At 41.4% G+C, this 18816-nt stretch overlaps 1 long non-coding RNA gene across 2 annotated transcripts in view; it reads right to left on the bottom strand.

Moving 5' to 3' along the window:
- Window positions 1–18816, bottom strand: part of LOC134911720 (uncharacterized) — a 154611-nt gene that overhangs the window by 17889 nt on the left and 117906 nt on the right. Inside the window, exon 2 of one of the 2 annotated variants that reach the window (XR_010176794.1) lies at window positions 8579–8628. This is a non-coding gene — a long non-coding RNA (uncharacterized LOC134911720). Of the gene's footprint in view, window positions 1–6075; window positions 6220–8578; window positions 8629–18816 lie in introns of those variants that run through there. The other variant, XR_010176793.1, reaches the window with a different exon arrangement.

The following is an 18816-nucleotide window of genomic DNA, read 5'->3' as shown; positions in this document are numbered from 1 at the left end:
CGTTGGGCCAAGCAAAATACAACTGCGTCACATGTAAGTGACCACCCTCTGTTGATTTCAGGTGTCAGATTTGTGGCCCAAGACTGGTTAACCCTTGAAAAACTACAGCTACTTATTCAAAATGGTAAAATATGGTGTGTGTGCCCACTTTGCCAGTGTATTTCATGCCCAAAACAGCGTTGGGCCAGGCAAAATACAACTGCGTCATATATAAGTGACCACCCTCTGTTGTTTTTGGGGGTCAAATTTGTGGCCCAAGACTAGTTAACCCTTGCTAAACTACAGCTACTTATTCAAAATGGCAAAATATGGTGTGTGTGCCCACTTTGCTAGTATATTTCATGCCCAAAACAGCGTTGGGCCAAGCAAAATACAACTGCGTCACATGTAAATGACCACCCTCTGTTGATTTCAGGTGTCAGATTTGTGGCCCAAGACTGGTTAATCCTTGCAAAACTACAGCTACTTATTCAAAATGGTAAAATATGGTGTGTGTGCCCACTTTGCCAGTGTATTTCATGCCCAAAACAGCGTTGGGCCAAGCAAAATACAAGTGGGTCATATGTAAGTGACCACCCTCTGTTGATTGCAGGTGTTAAATTTGTGGCCCAAGACTGGTTAACCCTTGCTAAACTACAGCTACTTATTCAAAATGGCAAAATATGGTGTGTGCCCACTTTGCCAGTATATTTCATGCTCAAAACAGCGTTGGGCCAGGCAAAATACAACTGCGTCATATATAAGTGACCACCCTCTGTTGTTTTTGGGGGTCAAATTTGTGGCCCAAGACTAGTTAACCCTTGCTAAACTACAGCTACTTATTCAAAATGGCAAAATATGGTGTGTGTGCCCACTTTGCCAGTATATTTCATGCCCAAAAGAGCGTTGGGCCAAGCAAAATACAACTGCGACACATGTAAGTGACCACCCTCTGTTGATTTCAGGTGTCAGATTTGTGGCCCAAGACTGGTTAACCCTTGCAAAACTACAGCTACTTATTCAAAATGGTAAAATATGGTGTGTGTGCCCACTTTGCCAGTGTATTTCATGCCCAAAACAGCATTGGGCCAAACAAAATACAAGTGGGTGATATGTAAGTGACCACCCTCTGCTGATTTCAGGGGTCAAATTTGTGGCCCAAGACTAGTTAACCCTTGCAAAACTACAGCTACTTATTCAAAATGGCAAAATATGGTGTGTGTGCCCACTTTGCCAGTGTATTTCATGCCCAAAACAGCGTTGGGCCAAGCAAAATACAACTGCGTCACATGTAAGTGACCACCCTCTGTTGATTTCAGGTGTCAGATTTGTGGCCCAAGACTGGTTAACCCTTGAAAAACTACAGCTACTTATTCAAAATGGTAAAATATGGTGTGTGTGCCCACTTTGCCAGTGTATTTCATGCCCAAAACAGCGTTGGGCCAGGCAAAATACAACTGCGTCATATATAAGTGACCACCCTCTGTTGTTTTTGGGGGTCAAATTTGTGGCCCAAGACTAGTTAACCCTTGCTAAACTACAGCTACTTATTCAAAATGGCAAAATATGGTGTGTGTGCCCACTTTGCTAGTATATTTCATGCCCAAAACAGCGTTGGGCCAAGCAAAATACAACTGCGTCACATGTAAATGACCACCCTCTGTTGATTTCAGGTGTCAGATTTGTGGCCCAAGACTGGTTAATCCTTGCAAAACTACAGCTACTTATTCAAAATGGTAAAATATGGTGTGTGTGCCCACTTTGCCAGTGTATTTCATGCCCAAAACAGCGTTGGGCCAAGCAAAATACAAGTGGGTCATATGTAAGTGACCACCCTCTGTTGATTGCAGGTGTTAAATTTGTGGCCCAAGACTGGTTAACCCTTGCAAAACTACAGCTACTTATTCAAAATGGTAAAATATGGTGTATGTGCCCACTTTGCCAGTGTATTTCGTGGCCAAAACAGCGTTGGGCCAGGCAAAATACAACTGCGTCATATGTAAGTGACCACCCTCTGTTGTTTTTGGGGGTCAAATTTGTGGCCCAAGACTAGTTAACCCTTGCTAAACTACAGCTACTTATTCAAAATGGCAAAATATGGTGTGTGCCCACTTTGCCAGTATATTTCATGCTCAAAACAGCGTTGGGCCAGGCAAAATACAACTGCGTCATATATAAGTGACCACCCTCTGTTGTTTTTGGGGGTCAAATTTGTGGCCCAAGACTAGTTAACCCTTGCTAAACTACAGCTACTTATTCAAAATGGCAAAATATGGTGTGTGTGCCCACTTTGCCAGTATATTTCATGCCCAAAACAGCGTTGGGCCAAGCAAAATACAACTGCGTCACATGTAAGTGACCACCCTCTGTTGATTTCAGGTGTCAGATTTGTGGCCCAAGACTGGTTAATCCTTGCAAAACTACAGCTACTTATTCAAAATGGTAAAATATGGTGTGTGTGCCCACTTTGCCAGTGTATTTCATGCCCAAAATAGCGTTGGGCCAGGCAAAATACAACTGCGTCATATGTAAGTGACCACCCTCTGTTGTTTTTGGGGGTCAAATTTGTGGCCCAAGACTAGTTAACCCTTGCTAAACTACAGCTACTTATTCAAAATGGCAAAATATGGTGTGTGTGCCCACTTTGCCAGTGTATTTCATGCCCAAAACAGCGTTGGGCCAAGCAAAATACAACTGCGTCATATGTAAGTGACCACCCTCTGTTGTTTTTGCGGGTCAAATGTGTGGCCCAAGACTGGTTAACCCTTGCAAAACTACAGCTACTTATTCAAAATGGTAAAATATGGTGTGTGTGCCCACTTTGCCAGTGTATTTCATGCCCAAAACAGCGTTGGGCCAGGCAAAATACAACTGCGTCATATGTAAGTGACCACCCTCTGTTGTTTTTGGGGGTCAAATTTGTGGCCCAAGACTAGTTAACCCTTGCTAAACTACAGCTACTTATTAAAAATGGCAAAATATGGTGTGTGTGCCCACTTTGCCAGTGTATTTCATGCTCAAAACAGCGTTGGGCCAAGCAAAATACAACTGCGTCATATGTAAGTGACCACCCTCTGTTGATTTCAGGTGTCAGATTTGTGGCCCAAGACTGGTTAACCCTTGAAAAACTACAGCTACTTATTCAAAATGGTAAAATATGGTGTGTGTGCCCACTTTGCCAGTGTATTTCATGCCCAAAACAGCGTTGGGCCAAGCAAAATACAACTGCGTCATATGTAAGTGACCACCCTCTGTTGTTTTTGGGGGTCAAATTTGTGGCCCAAGACTAGTTAACCCTTGCTAAACTACAGCTACTTATTCAAAATGGCAAAATATGGTGTGTGCCCACTTTGCCAGTATATTTCATGCTCAAAACAGCGTTTGGCCAGGCAAAATACAACTGCGTCATATATAAGTGACCACCCTCTGTTGTTTTTGGGGGTCAAATTTGTGGCACAAGACTAGTTAACCCTTGCTAAACTACAGCTACTTATTCAAAATGGCAAAATATGGTGTGTGTGCCCACTTTGCCAGTATATTTCATGCCCAAAACAGCGTTGGGCCAAGCAAAATACAACTGCGTCACATGTAAGTGACCACCCTCTGTTGATTTCAGGTGTCAGATTTGTGGCCCAAGACTGGTTAATCCTTGCAAAACTACAGCTACTTATTCAAAATGGTAAAATATGGTGTGTGTGCCCACTTTGCCAGTGTATTTCATGCCCAAAACAGCGTTGGGCCAGGCAAAATACAACTGCGTCATATGTAAGTGACCACCCTCTGTTGTTTTTGGGGGTCAAATTTGTGGCCCAAGACTAGTTAACCCTTGCTAAACTCCAGCTACTTATTCAAAATGGTAAAATATGGTGTGTGTGCCCGCTTTGCCAGTGTATTTCATGCCCAAAACAGCGTTGGGCCAAGCAAAATACAACTGCGTCATATGTAAGTGACCACCCTCTGTTGTTTTTGGGGGTCAAATTTGTGGCCCAAGACTAGTTAACCCTTGCAAAACTACAGCTACTTATTGAAAATGGCAAAATATGGTGTGTGTGCCCACTTTGCCAGTGTATTTCATGCCCAAAACAGCGTTGGGCCAAGCAAAATACAACTGCGTCATATGTAAGTGACCACCCTCTGTTGTTTTTGGGGGTCAAATTTGTGGCCCAAGACTAGTTAACCCTTGCTAAACTACAGCTACTTATTCAAAATGGCAAAATATGGTGTGTGTGCCCACTTTGCCAGTATATTTCATGCCCAAAACAGCGTTGGGCCAAGCAAAATACAACTGCGTCACATGTAAATGACCACCCTCTGTTGATTTCAGGTGTCAGATTTGTGGCCCAAGACTGGTTAATCCTTGCAAAACTACAGCTACTTATTCAAAATGGTAAAATATGGTGTGTGTGCCCACTTTGCCAGTGTATTTCATGCCCAAAACAGCGTTGGGCCAAGCAAAATACAAGTGGGTCATATGTAAGTGACCACCCTCTGTTGATTTCAGGTGTTAAATTTGTGGCCCAAGACTGGTTAACCCTTGCAAAACTACAGCTACTTATTCAAAATGGTAAAATATGGTGTGTGTGCCCACTTTGCCAGTGTATTTCGTGGCCAAAACAGCGTTGGGCCAGGCAAAATACAACTGCGTCATATGTAAGTGACCACCCTCTGTTGTTTTTGGGGGTCAAATTTGTGGCCCAAGACTAGTTAACCCTTGCTAAACTACAGCTACTTATTCAAAATGGCAAAATATGGTGTGTGTGCCCACTTTGCCAGTATATTTCATGCTCAAAACAGCGTTGGGCCAGGCAAAATACAACTGCGTCATATATAAGTGACCACCCTCTGTTGTTTTTGGGGGTCAAATTTGTGGCCCAAGACTAGTTAACCCTTGCTAAACTACAGCTACTTATTCAAAATGGCAAAATATGGTGTGTGTGCCCACTTTGCCAGTATATTTCATGCCCAAAACAGCGTTGGGCCAAGCAAAATACAACTGCGTCACATGTAAGTGACCACCCTCTGTTGATTTCAGGTGTCAGATTTGTGGCCCAAGACTGGTTAACCCTTGCAAAACTACGGCTACTTATTCAAAATGGTAAAATATGGTGTGTGTGCCCACTTTGCCAGTGTATTTCATGCCCAAAACAGCGTTGGGCCAGGCAAAATACAAGTGGGTCACATGCAAGTGACCACTCTCTGTTGATTTCAGGTGTCAAATTTGTGGCCCAAGACTAGTTAACCCTTGCAAAACTACAGCTACTTATTCAAAATGGCAAAATATGGTGTGTGTGCCCACTTTGCCAGTGTATTTCATGCCCAAAACAGTGTTGGGCCAGGCAAAATACAAGTGGGTCACATGCAAGGGACCCTACTCTGTTGATTTCTGGTGTCAAATTTGTGACAGAAGACTCATTAACCCTTGCGAAACTGAATGATCTGAATAAGAAGCTGGAGTTCGAATAAGAAGTGAATAAGAAGCTGGAGCTTGAATAAGAAGTGAATAAGAAGCTGGCCGAATAAGAAGCTAACTTCAGCCTCGTCACACAGGGCCAGCAAAAGAAATCTTGGAGCCCGGCACAATGACATGTCTGGACCCCGCGACCTCCTCCCCCCTAACCCCAATCGACACATCCACCTTGCATGTGCCGATAAAGAATAATATATAATTACACAATTTGTAGCCCTAGCACTTTAATCCTACCTAAATCCACACTAAATAGCCTCTTTAAATCCCAAACAGCCAAGGTATCCAAAAAAGTATTCTAACTTGCATACATTATATTATCCCTATGACATCACAATCCCCCTTCCACTTACCCCCCCCCTCGAACTCGCCCGAATCAGTACAGCAACCCCCATGCATACACACAGTATATCTTACCAGCTTCCTCCTCACCTGCGCATAGACAGTACAACACTCCCCCCCCCCCACGCAAACACAAAGTACAGCTCCCCGTGCATACACAGTACAGCCTCCCGCGCATACATACTGTACAACTTCTCCCCCCCCTGCCCCCCCCACCCCACACACACACATTCACACAGTACACAGCTCCCCTTCTCCCAGCGCATATACACAGCTTGATGATGCATTACCAGCGCCAATCATGATGGAGAAAGAGCACGGGTCCCGCTGCCTCTTCACCCCGCTGCGCTACTGTACTAGTGACGGCTGAGCTCCACAGTAGCGCCGGGTCCCGCCGCCGCTTCACCCCGCCACGTACAGGTGATTGGACGAGCGGATCCAGCACTGGATCCGCTGTCCAATCACATCTGCCTCGCTGACAGGGGCGGGTTTCCCCTGTCAACGAGGTACTTGTACAAGTGCCGCTTTCCCTCTGGTTTTTAGTGGGCTTTTACAGCCCAGTGCTTGGCCCCGCCCACCACCACCTTAACTTGTTCTTATTGTTAACGGGAGGCACTGCTATCAGTGCCTCCCAAACTACTTTTTTAGCATTAAAATGGTTAGGATAATATAAAGAAACTACTTCTGACACAGAATTTGTGTCATAAGTATCTTCTTTATATTATTTTAATCATTAATGACAGGGGAGGCACTGCCTCCCCTGCCTCCCCTGACTGTACGTCCGTGGTAGTTTGTAGTGCTCAAAATACAATAAACATTGGGGATTCCTATTACACTACCGCTGCAAGCTGCTCAAAATCAGACCCCAACCTGAAATGTCACCACATTTCCTAAACACTTAAAAATAACAATTTGGAGGGGCTCAACCCACAGCGCTAAGACAATGATACAACACAGTTATGTACTCAAAAGCAAAAATAAAACAAACAATATGTCCCTTATGGTGTTGACATACTCAGACATAGTTTTTTTCTCTCCTTTTCTCACACACGGTCAAATAATTGTTCCAAAGATATGAGTGTACAGGTACAGGTTCATGTAAATGTAGCCCTTACCACATATAGACAATGGGGGTATATAATTGTAATAATATTATACATTTTTGTGATAATATGTAGCTGTAAATATAAATGCATTATATATGTGTATGCCTGCGCGCGATCTCCATCCACAGTATGCAGGGATATTGCACGTAGGGACAGTTGGGGAGAAGTTTCTAGAGACTGTCCCTCGCGGCTGAGGAGCTGGAGCATGCGGGCAAAGTGAGAGAGAGTTGACGTGGGGAAGAAGAAAATGGTTGGGCTGACGCAGCTGAGGAGAGAGACAGACGGGAGCCCCGGAGAGCTAATAGAAGTAAACGCGGGGAGCTACCTGACGGTAACCGGAAGGACTTGGTCTCGACCCGCTGCTGAGATAAGCAAGGAGAGCAGCATTACCGACAGCTGGCGGACCATATTTCATATAACCGCATCAAGAAGGAGGGAGAGCGGCCTTGCAGTACGTCACACCGTCTGAACAGAGAGGGGGTAGGCGGGCCGGCACCAGAAGGGGAGGCACCATTAGGGCTGATCCGTCCACAGAGTGATAGGTGCAGCACCAAGATTGCCGCCCAGCAGGAGGATTTGGGGGAGGATCAGCCGACTTAATCCCCTCCTATAACAAAGTGAGTGGCATGCATAGTATTTTCATGTCATCCTGGCACACATGGTAGATTCATTCATAAAGGTATATAAGCATCAACACCTCAAGATAAATACATTATTGAGGTATTTAGTATACATGAACTTCACTATTGGGACTGCATAGTGGATATTAGTATACAGCACTCAGAGAAGGTTGGATTGCCTATAGCAACGTCTTTTAGTATAAAACACCAGTCGGCAATATAAACTGAACTTTGTGTGTTGACCACAGATTGTCAGTATAATTCACCTTTCTACTGCATAGACGTAATTGACAAGAATCTACCCATCAGTACAAGCAAGCCGGATAGTCGTGTGTATAGGATCATCAACAGTATATACAGGAAAAGAGAGACACTAGTAGTGCATTAATCCGAAAAGTTAGCAGCATCATTCTCTGGAGCTCAGATGCTATTCGTGAGTCAGTGTATCACCCTTTAGCCACATAGTATACTGAAGAAAGATTTTCTTACAGGGCTGGCTACTCCCTAGCAACACCCCATCGTAAATGTAGAGAGATAGAGAAAAAAGATATGCGAGGTTGAGACCCACACGATGAGCGGTCTCCCGAACATTACAGATTGAGGGTCTATACCGTTTTGAGACGATCCACATGGTATATTACTGATTCCAACTTTATCTTATTTGGGATAGATCCGTAGCCGAGGATCTAAATGAAATATTGATCGGGATACTACTCACTCTCCGTTACTGTTAAATATTACATTTGGGCCCCAACTGTGCACCAACGAAGTACTCAGGTCGACCAGTAGTGGTGATAATTTTAAGGGACTACCAAAAGGACAATACTGTAGGGGGAGTACCTATTTTGCTAGTATTATGTGATGCATCACCTTTGTTTTTTGTTTAATATTTTTTTGTAATGCATGCATATAGTCGTTGTATTGTAGATTAACTACTAACCTTTACAGTACTAGGAGTGTGGATAATACGTGCTTTCAAATATTCACTTAAGGATAAGTAAACCATAACAAGAAAAACACAAGTTGTTTGAGCGTTATTTATTAGAAAGACATGTAATAATACTTACCGATATTATACCAGAGGACGGGATTACAGTCGAATTGGTTCCGGGAAGAACTAAAACAACAAACGAAGAACAAGAGGTGAAGGTATTATATGTATTGTAATCTGAGAAAGGGGTAACAATAGATAGAATTCACAGGCTTTCCCAAGCAAGCCTAACTTAAACCCGAGATTGGGTGGAGGCACTTATTTATTGAAGCAGTTCAAATAATTCCATAATCCAATTTAACAACTTGAATAGGGTTACATAAATAAAGAAAGTACATAAAGTAAATAAAGAAAGTACAAAAATGTGTAGAAAAGTCTATAAGTTCGATATCTACAAAACAAGCTTCATCCCAAATGGAATACATGGAAAAGAGTGGCTGTATCCATAAGGCGGTACAGAGATTATTACAGATGTATTATCTCCATGGTATGATGTTACCACAAAGTGCCTTTTGGCTCTGGGTACATGGGGAGAAATGAGCTCTTCTCCTTCTGTACAGGGTCCAAAGACCCAAGACCTCAGCGCAATGTTTGCACTGCAATGGGTGAATTGGAGTACGCACTTTGGGCTTAAAAAAAAAATACTACAAAGTTGGTAACACTGTTGGATGGGCAAATAAAGTGTATTTGAATAGCAGCACTTGTTACCTTTTTAATTGGTATAGAAGTAGCATGAATAGACTTTTTTACACATGACTTTTTATACTTATATTTTGAAGTCATTTAGACTGTAAGCTCTAACAAGCAGAGCCCTCTTCCCTGATTCCCTTTTCTTCCCTTACTATACAATATCATCATCTCCTCCCCACTGCCAACAATAGCACCTACAGTATCCCTTGGGTTCTGCTGCACTGCTGATTATTTGGGTATTATGGGCAGGATGTACATTCCAACACTTATCGGGTACATACCAGCGTTAATAATGCTGGTATGTACAAAGAAATGTGATTAAAATTACAAAGGACAGCTCTCCTGATAAGAGCTGTCCTTTGCAATAGAGGACTTCTGGGTTTAGAGTGATGCCCACCACCAAGGTGGTTGCTCAGGGACAATGGAAAAAAGAAGCCCATAGGCTTCTATGGGTAACGCCATCTAAAGATGGCATTGGGCCTGATCTCCACTGTATATATTTTTCTATATTATACTACTGCCTGCCCTGTTAGAATTTATACTGTCAGGGGTATTATGTCCATTTCTCTGCTGGGTTTTCCCTGAATTACTTTATATTAATCGGCTATCTATGCTACAGGTTTTGTGACAAGCTTCTCAAATCGCTGTATTGCTGCTCATTTGCATTATAAAGCTGCTTTATGATGGTCCTCTCTACTATTTTAAATGTGTTATTTTTTCTTTTTCTAGCCGGGGTATGCCTAGGGCACCCCATATTAGTAATCTTCTGATTTGTGCACAAATTAGTAGTCGTGTACACTATTGTTACCGGTTGTTAATATTCACCTATGGTGTAGGAATGTGTATCCATTTCTGGGTCCACATTCCTGTATGGTCTTTGTTTTTGCATTTGTTTACCCCCCCCCCCCCCCCCTCCTTCTTCCTTCGTTATCCTTCTCTCTCCTTTTTGTCGTGTCCTGTGATCTGTATCCCCATGGTATTTCATTGTGATTCTAATGTAATTCTAGGTAGACTTACTGTTTCACAATCACCTACAAGCTTTTTCATTAAGTCATTATGGCAAGTTTAAATCTAGGCACCTTTAATGTCGGGGGCTTCCATTCACCCATTAAACGGAAGAATATTTTAATATACCTCAACAAATTGCAATTAGACGTGGTTTACTTACAGGAGACACACTTACTCCCTCCTGAAATTGAAAAGTTAAATGCATTAAGCAGGAAAGTGTTGATTTCAGCGCCTTATACCTCCAAGGCTAGGGGTGTAGTTATTTTAGTTAGACAAGCTATTGCCACTACCCTGCATTCCTCCAGTATTGACCCTCAAGGCAGATATGTTATTGCCGATGTAACATTAGACCAGACCAGATTGATTTTATGCAACATATATGCTCCTAATGTGTATTCAAGTGTCTTTTTTTTTACGCATAATCACAAAATTACATGCCTTTGGTAATGCCCCCCTGCTGTTGGGAGGGGATTTTAATATTGTATCTTCCCACATGCTTGATAGGTCCACCTCCCGGTTGACTCGGAAATAAACTCCAAAGATAGGTATCCCATATATACAACAGCATGTACATGGGATTGATGCCTGGAGAGCGTCTCATCCTGTGGAGAGGGACTATACCTGTCTCTCTGCAGCACATGGGTCCCTTTCCAGATTAGATTATTTGTTAATATCTGAGTCCCTTTTTACTAGGATTATTGACACTTATATTGAACTATCTGTCTCTCAGATCATGCAGTATCATGGATCCAGAGTCGGACTGGCCCACAGGGGTACAGGGGAAACCACCGGTGGGCCCCACTGCCTGAAGGCCCACTCCTTCCTCAAGGAATCAGGTTCCAGACTGTGCACTTATATTATACATGGTAGATATGTTGCATTATACTGCACAAGACTATTGTGCATTTCAAGCCTCTGTGGAGGCTGGTCACACCCCCTTTGTAGGTTGTTCACACCCCTAAATATGGGCCCCTATCACTGCATTCCCCCGGTGGGCCCTTCATACCCCAGTCCGACACTGCATGGATCAGTATCTCTTTGCAGCGAGACAGAGGCCCCTATAGACAATGGAGATTTCCTTCACATTTGGATAATTCCGTAACTTTTCGTTCTGCTTTAGAAGCTTCCTGGAGCAATTACAAATTTAACAATAAGAACTGTGAACTAGACTCTCCTTTACTTTTTTGGCAAGCGTTCAAGCCTGTGATACGAGGAGATATTTTTTCTTACTGCTCACATAGAGAAAAATCTCAGCGTGCAGTTTACATTAAGCTACAAACCGCTTTGTCGGATGCGTATCATATGTTTCTCACTGCTCCTACTTCTGCTCATAAAGATAAATATCTCTCATGTAAAACAGCGTTTGATACTATGCACTCAGAATGTGAATCTAAATATTCCTTCTACTCGAGCTGTAAATTCCATCGTTATGGCAATAGATCAAGTAAAATGCTGTCCAGCTTGCTGCGAGGGCAACAACCTCCTACAGTTGTTAAAGCCTTGCGGACAACTGAGGGAAAAATTGTTAGGAAAGGGAAAGATATTTCTATTGTCCTTCACTCTTTTTACACTGCATTATATTCCTCCCAACCCTCATATGACTCTACTAGGGCTGACTTTTGGAAAGACATCACATTGCCTCTTATTTCCCCTGCCCAGGCTGATTCTTTAGTTGCACCCATAACCATTGATGAACTTTGACAAGCTATAAGTCATCTTAAGGAAGGGAAAGCCCCGGGCCCTGATGGTCTTTCAAATGACTTTTATAAAATCTTAGGCCCCAAACTAGAAGATTCCCTACTTTTGGTCTTTAACACTCTACTTTCTGGTGCTACACCGCCTCTCTATTTTAATACTGCTTTGTTAACAGTGTTACATAAACCGGGTAGAGACCCGGAACTCCCTGGCTCTTATAGGCCTATATCTCTTTTAAACACTGATTATAAGTTATTTTCTAAAATTTTAGCAGATCGACTAAAGCTTATTTTGCCACTCGTTATTCATGACGACCAATCTGGATTTATTACTGGTCGGCATTCGGTTGTCAATGTCCGTAAGGTACTTGCAACTATGCAATGGTTGGAGTCGTCTGGGATGCCGGACCATCATGCGATCCTCTCCCTCGATGCCGAGAAGGCCTTTGACCTTGTATCTTGGAAACATCTGATTGATGTCATGGGTCGGTTCGGTATCCCAGATGGATACATATCAGTCTTAAAACGTCTATACCACAACTCCTCATCACACATATTAAGTAATAATTATCTTTCACCTCGCTTCCCAATCTTGAAAGGCACGAGATAGGGTTGCCTCCTCTCCCCTCTACTATTTGCCATGGCAATAGAACCTCTAGCAATAGCCCTGCGGAATTCTAATGGCTTTAAGGGTATAACAATCCACAAAACAGAAGTAAAACTCAGTCTCTTTGCAGATGATATGTGGCTCTTTCTGTCCAAACCCATGCAATCCATTGTTGCCGCTATGCGTATTATTGATAGTTTTAGCTCATTTGCTGGCTTTCGGGTTAACTACTCCAAATCCCGATTGTTACCACTCTCGTCAGATGGTACCTTTTTTGCCTCCCACCCGATATTATCTAAATTCGCTATCTGCCAGTCCCCCTTGAAATATTTAGAGGTTCTTATCCCTAGGAAACTTTCTCTGCCCTACTCAGCTAACTTTAAACCAATATAACTTTCTATTCAAAAATCTATAACTAATTGGATGAGATTGCCGCTATCTATGTCAGGCATGATAGCTGTTATTAAAAGTATTCTTTTTCCTAAGCTTTCTTATCTCCTACAAATGCTCCCTTTGATGCTACTGTATCTATAAAAGATGCATCCTCCCTTAGGAAAATGTTTTCCACCTTTACTTGGAATGAGAAGAAAGCATGCATATCCTTCATGAAATTGATATTACCCAAGTCCCTAGGGGGCTTTGGTCTTCCAGATGCCATGATTTTTTCTCAGGCGCACTATTCAGACATGTTATAGATTGGTTTCTCCAACAATCACTTTTTTCCAATTACACCTTGGAAAAAGCCCTATTCCATCTTTATTCCCCTAGTGCAGTGGTTTCCAAACTTTTTTGAATCACGGCGCCCTAGAATATCAGAATTTTTTTCAAGGCACCCCTAGGCCAAAAATTTCTTATTGAGAAATTTAGAAATAAATATTACATTAAGTAGATTGCGTTTATATGTCATCCTTAGGGTCAGTTGTGTGGTGAGGGACAAGATTTGCTTCTGTTTGGCCACATATTTTATGACTGGCAGCCACCAGCACTGGTTTTGCCTATTATATTGACCATGAATAATTTGAATTGGTCCGGGACCACCAAACCAGGGCACCCCTGCAAGTGTCCCGAGGCACCCCAGGGAGCCACGGCACACAGTTTGGGAACCTCTGCCCTAGTGCACTTATACATATCCCTTTGAAACAACTTCCTCCAGGTATTATTTCAAATGTTTTATTCACATACACTTATAAGGCCTGGCGTACCATCAATAGTAAACTGAATAGAAATTTTACATGTTCTCCCTATACCACGTTCTGGGGTTACCCGGCCTTCCCTTCTGGTTTAGATAACTACACATATGTACAATGGAGAGACAGAGCTATATCTGCTATTAAAGATGTGTTCGATCCTGGAGGCAAATTACGCCCATTTGATTATTTTCGAGAAACATGGCAGATAGATTACAAATGCTTCTTTATGTATCTTCAAATTCGACACTTTGTTCAAACTAGACCAAAGCTCATGTGGAGGGCCATGATGTTGATCAAATAGCAGCTGTTATGTCTTTTATAACATCTAAACCGTACAAATTGAGATATTTATATCCCTATCTAATTGAACCCACTGCTAGGAAGGCCTGGACACGTACTGTGGACGCTTGGTCTTCTGACATACCTTTTATTCAGTCCCAAGAGGATTTACTTGCCCCGATAGCGACCTCCTTGAAATTTCTTACCTCATCGGCATCACAAGAGGTGCATCTTAAGGTAGTGAATGGAGCCTTCATCTCCCAATCCCAGAGGAAATATATGGTTCTTAATGAGTCAGGTCAATGCCCTAAGTGCCACTCCCAGTTCGCAATTTTCTTCCACAATTTCTGGAGTTGTGGAAAGGTAATGCGTTTTTGGAATAAGGTCATTTTATTCATTAATACTGTCTTTTCTCTATCATTAATCAAGCTTCCTGGGCCTTGTTTGCTGCATAATTTTGCAGGCTGGGATTTAGGATCCAACTCGAAACATATTAAACCTGTTATAATAGTTATCCTCACGATAGCAAAAAAAGCCCTACTGAACCATTGGATTTCATCTGCCTCTCCTATGCTACTAGAAGTCAAACAGCTGCTTTTGCAGATTTTATATTATGAACGTCATTGTGCATTTCTTGGTATTGAAACGGGGGTTGTCCGTTTTTATAACAAATGGGAAATATACATTGAGCATCTTCCTCATTTGGAACAATTAAAAATACAGAAGATTTATGAATCCACTAGTTGGTATTACCTGAAACAACTATCTTAACCTATATGTTACCTAATTGCTTACTTTTATTTACTCTACGATCTTATGTAGCGGGATGTGACCATGTGACACTTCTCTCTCTCTCTCCCCCCACCGCCCCCCTCTTGGCTCTTTCTTTATGTCTATGTGCGATCTCTCATCCTTGTTGTTTTACCCTTTGCCATCCCTCCCCCTCCTTCCCCCCCACTACAAATTTTGCAGCTATCCGATTGTTTTCCTTTTCTTTTTTGATTATATTCTAAAAGTTTACTGTGTATAGAGACATGATGGAATAGGACAACATAATTGCCATACTGGTGAATGTGGTCTTGTTTATCGATTGCCATGCTTGCTGAATTTTTCTGTATCTTGTTTTTCATATGTGCCTGTTTACATGATGGTCTTTCTGCTATTCTGTATTCATGTCTCCTCTTTATACACTCAATAAAATTGTTTCTATAATAAAAAAAGATGGCATTACCTACTGGATCCAAGCCCCAGAATGTATAGTATTCCGGATCTTGGTACATATGGGAAAATGGGATTTTCTGAGTTTTAGCTGCATTTTTGGCTGATGCAGCAATGTTTATAAACCTTGTCAATATCCTGCAATGTTCTGTAGTATAAGCCACTTTCTTCATGTTTTGTTCATACTGTTTCTGTTTACGTACAATGTAAATCGCGGTGGACCCCTTGTGGCGCCATATAAATAAAGTATCATTATTAATAATAATAATAAAAAATAATAATAATAACAACAACAATAATAATAATAATAAGCTTTTATGTGTTATTTGTCACATACAACTAGATGTTGTAAAACTTGTGTCTTGTCTTGGTGAGAACTGTATATATTTCTATGTCTTTTAGTATCTATGTTAGATATACATTACACAGCATGTAACATGTTTACAAAACAAAATAATTAAAATGGTGTATTAATAATTGCAATTCTGATTTCTCAATTCCTTGTTGTAATGCTCTAACTGCTGTGATGACATTTTTCATCTTTACGCAGAAATCAATGAAACCGTCATTTGCACAAAGGACTTAATAGAAGTGGAGATTCCAAGCAGTTTTTTCATAACCAAGAACCCTCCAATTTTTGTAAGTTCAATGTAATTTACAAAGCAGACCTATAATACCCTATATTCTCATCAACATAAATTTCACTCTCTATTACATTCTATATACCCTTAATCACCAATCATATTGAAAAATGTATAGCAAAAATATATCTTGCCTTAACAGACACTAAATTAAGTTAAACTGATATACTGTATATGAAATACTTAGAACTATGATGATTTTCTAAATTAGAATCATTTTACTCCAAAAACATGCTGGTAGGTAAATTGTCCTCTGACTACAGTATGTCTGATGGCAGTGGCAGAATTATGGTGCAACAATATGCAATGGGCCCCTCCCAGCGCACCTCCCCCAGCACACGAAAGATCTATATATATATATATATATATATATATTGTGTAAAAAAAGGGTGCAAGTAGCGCTACAACCTAATATCGTACACCTTAGTCCCTCCTAGGGGGATACTTTCTAGTCGATATGTACATGAAACAAGAAACCAGTGACTAATAAGACATCATATAATAATGATAATAACAATAATGAACACTCCCAATTGATTCGGTGTCGCAACCAGAATTCTGAGTAGTCCAATTCCAAGAAGGACTAAAAACAATGTTCTAATGGTAATTCAGTTGCGCCTTCAGTGTTCAGAAGTGATTCACCAAGGAATCCTTAAATAATAATTTAATATGCGTACCAGATACGGAATAATCAACTGCTTTGTACAGGGTGCCTTTACATCGGGGGTTCCCCTTGTGCGTGCTTCTTTTCCTCTTGCAATCGTCCGAATCCGTTTGAAGAGTATATATGTGTAAATATGTAGAGCAATGTGTCAATAATATGCTCTTAATAGTGACCTCGTGCTGAACTTGTGCAAAATACTACAAAAAGTGGCTATGTGCAATAAAGTGCTGGAGTGCTTATATGTAGTCAGGTAAAAAGACCCATATAGGTAATGTGCTCAAATACCATTTGTTAAGGGTGCAACACCGATCTACAGTGTTTAAATAGGGAAGGAGTATTATTCCTATTCAAAGAATGCACTCACGTTTGACACTGTACTGTATTGGAAGTTTTCCTTATCAGTCATCCATCAACATGGGGTGCCTTAAATTTAGGGAATACTCCCACATAGGAAAAAAAGGCTCTAATAGTGTAATTCCGTTTTTTAAAAAGGGTTTAATACAATTACAAAAAAAGACAAAACATATGGATGGACTCGTACATCATGAATAAATATTAAAAGCTTATCTGAATGTCACACTTGACCCCTGAGGAAGTCCCAGCGTATACAAAGGGACGAAACGCGTTGGGTATTTCGCCGTCACTCCGCTCTCCTGAGATGACATTCAGATAAGCTTTTAATATTTATTCATGATGTACGAGTCCATCCATATGTTTTGTCTTTTTTTGTAATTGTATTAAACCCTTTTTAAAAAACGGAATTACACTATTAGAGCCTTTTTTTCCTATGTGGGAGTATTCCCTAAATTTAAGGCACCCCATGTTGATGGATGACTGATAAGGAAAACTTCCAATACAGTACAGTGTCAAACGTGAGTGCATTCTTTGAATAGGAATAATACTCCTTCCCTATTTAAACACTGTAGATCGGTGTTGCACCCTTAACAAATGGTATTTGAGCACATTACCTATATGGGTCTTTTTACCTGACTACATATAAGCACTCCAGCACTTTATTGCACATAGCCACTTTTTGTAGTATTTTGCACAAGTTCAGCACGAGGTCACTATTAAGAGCATATTATTGACACATTGCTCTACATATTTACACATATATACTCTTCAAACGGATTCGGACGATTGCAAGAGGAAAAGGAGCACGCACAAGGGGAACCCCCGATGTAAAGGCACCCTGTACAAAGCAGTTGATTATTCCGTATCTGGTACGCATATTAAATTATTATTTAAGGATTCCTTGGTGAATCACTTCTGAACACTGAAGGCGCAACTGAATTACCATTAGAACATATATATATATATAAGATTGTGGAAGCACTGCGCCAATAGCAGCAATAAAATTAAAGCATAAAATACACTCCCTTTTACAATAAGGGTGTCAGCTGTCCCCTAAGAATTCAGCATGGGTAAAATGCTGCAACTGTACTATAAAGAATGGGGGATAGGGGTGTCAGCGAACCAATGGTGTACAATATAAAATGAAAGTAAAATATGCACTCGCCTCCTAAAAAAGGGGTGATCATATAACCAAATAAAAATTTTAACATATGTAGTTTATTTAAAAATACAAATAATATAAGACAAAAGATGGAGAATAAAAATAATTTCCATAAACATTTAAAGACAAGCTCACTAGGAGATCAACATAAAAAAGGAGGTACAAAAAATGTATATAGCATAATATGGACAAAAGTTCATTAAGATAAAATAGAGGGTTTTTTCTTATCTTTTAGTGTAGGAGGTCACAGAGGTGTTTCCAACGCGTTTCGTCATCACCCTTTGATAAAGTCACATAGACTAAACGCTCCTCCTCTCCTCCCTGTCCCTGAGACATTTGGCTGCCTGTTCCTTCTCTCCTCCCTGTCCCTGTGAGACATTTGGCTGCCTGTTCCTTCTCTCCTCCCTGTCCCTGTGAGACATTTGGCTGCCTGTTCCTTCTCTCCTCCCTGTCCCTGTGAGACATTTGGCTGCCTGTCCTCCTCTCCTTCTCTCCCTGAGAGATTTGGCTGCCTGCTCATCCTCTTCTCCTGTCCCTGAGACATTTGGCTGCCTGTCCTCCTCTCCTTCTCTCCCTGAGAGATTTGGCTGCCTGCTCATCCTCTCCTCCTGTCCCTTAGACATTTGGCTGCCTGTCCTCCTCTCCTTCTCTCCCTGAGAGATTTGGCTGCCTGCTCATCCTCTCCTCCTGTCCCTGAGACATTTTGTGCTTGGGATGGTACAGGTGTAGTATTATGTAGTGATCCACTATTCGGGGATTGTGGTGTCAGAATACCAATGCAGTGAGGACAGACATTGCTGCAACAGC

The sequence above is a fragment of the Pseudophryne corroboree genome, chromosome 4 (assembly GCF_028390025.1).
Source record: "Pseudophryne corroboree isolate aPseCor3 chromosome 4, aPseCor3.hap2, whole genome shotgun sequence".
In the NCBI taxonomy this organism is placed as follows: domain Eukaryota; kingdom Metazoa; phylum Chordata; class Amphibia; order Anura; family Myobatrachidae; genus Pseudophryne; species Pseudophryne corroboree.
This window is presented reverse-complemented; position numbering and strand designations above follow the sequence as displayed.